This window comes from Corapipo altera, unplaced genomic scaffold (assembly GCF_003945725.1).
Source record: "Corapipo altera isolate COAL_440 unplaced genomic scaffold, ASM394572v1 61003, whole genome shotgun sequence".
NCBI classification, from domain to species: Eukaryota; Metazoa; Chordata; class Aves; order Passeriformes; family Pipridae; genus Corapipo; species Corapipo altera.
The window spans coordinates 96,675-97,945 of NW_020885014.1; the positions used below are offsets into that span (position 1 = coordinate 96,675).

Below are 1,271 nucleotides of genomic sequence, written 5' to 3' on the forward strand. Positions count from 1 at the left end.
CCACACTGTTCTTGATGCAGGCCAGGATGCCATTGGCCTTCTTGGCCACCTGGGCACACTGCTGGCTCATGTTCAGCTGCTGTCAGTCAGAACCCCCAGGTCCCTTTCTGCCTGGCTGCTCTCCAGCCACTCTGCCCCCAGCCTGTAGCGCTGCACTGGGTTGTTGTGGCCAAAGTGCAGGGCCCGGCACTTGTTGAACCCCATACCACTGGATTCAGCCTATCTATCCAACCTGTCCAGGTCCATCTGAAGAGCCCTCCTGCCTTCCAGTAGATTGACGTTCCTCCCCAGCTTGGTGTCATCTGCAAATTGCTGATAGTGGACTCAATCCACTCATCTAGATCATCAATAAAGATATTAAACAGGGCGCAGCACTCATCCCTGGGGACAACCGCTAGTGCCCAGATGCCAACCAGATGCAGCACCATTCTTAACCCAGCAGAGAGTGCCCCTGTTCAAGCTGTGAGCTGCAACTTTTCCAGGAGTATGCCATGGGAGATGGTATAAAAGGCTTTGCAGAAGTCCAGCTAGATGCATCCACAGCCTTCCCTTCATCCACCAGAATAGGAGCCTAGAGCACCCAGTATTCCCAGGCAGTCTCTCATCCGAGTACTAACCAGGACCAACCCTTCTTAGCTTCCAAGATCAGACAGGACTGGGCATTCTCAGGGTGGTATGGCCATAGGACAAGTTCGAAAAGCTTTTCTGGGGACTTATGTATAATTCTGGCATAAATACTGTGGAGATACATTTCTGCTCATGAACAAACTGTTCAACTAGTAATGCATTTGGTATTACAAAGGCAAATTTTGAAAAGAAGATAAATGGTGTTGTGATGTGCCCTGAGAAAAAAAGAGGAGCTACACCATGTCATTAAATATGTTGTTACTAATGGAGAAACACATTCTGGGGAAGACACATTTTCTAGCTCTGTCTGCACTGACCTGAGTCTGAATGGACTCTGGATTTGAGCAAGAGCATCTGACTTCAAGAAGTCCTCTACATCATCTCTTCAGTTCATGACAAAATGCTGCTTGTCTTGGCTTGCCCATCCATTCAATACACATACTCAGCATCATTAAGATCAAGAATAAGTTTGCCTTGTACATTTCTGTCGTGTTTTCTTTACACGTTTGCACTATGCCATGAAAAATCATTTGTTCTCAGGGAAGGGTAAGGGCAAAACCAAAATGCAATTCTGTTCTCAACATGGTATCAGACAAAGTGCCAGGAGTCCACTGGTTTTTAAAGCTGTTCCACAAGGCGCTCCC

General features: G+C 47.3%; 1 pseudogene; it reads right to left on the minus strand.

Annotated features, from left to right (window-relative positions):
• Window positions 1-568: 568 nt before the first annotated feature.
• On the minus strand, window positions 569-687 carry LOC113958957 (annotated as a pseudogene).
• Window positions 688-1,271: the final 584 nt, after the last annotated feature.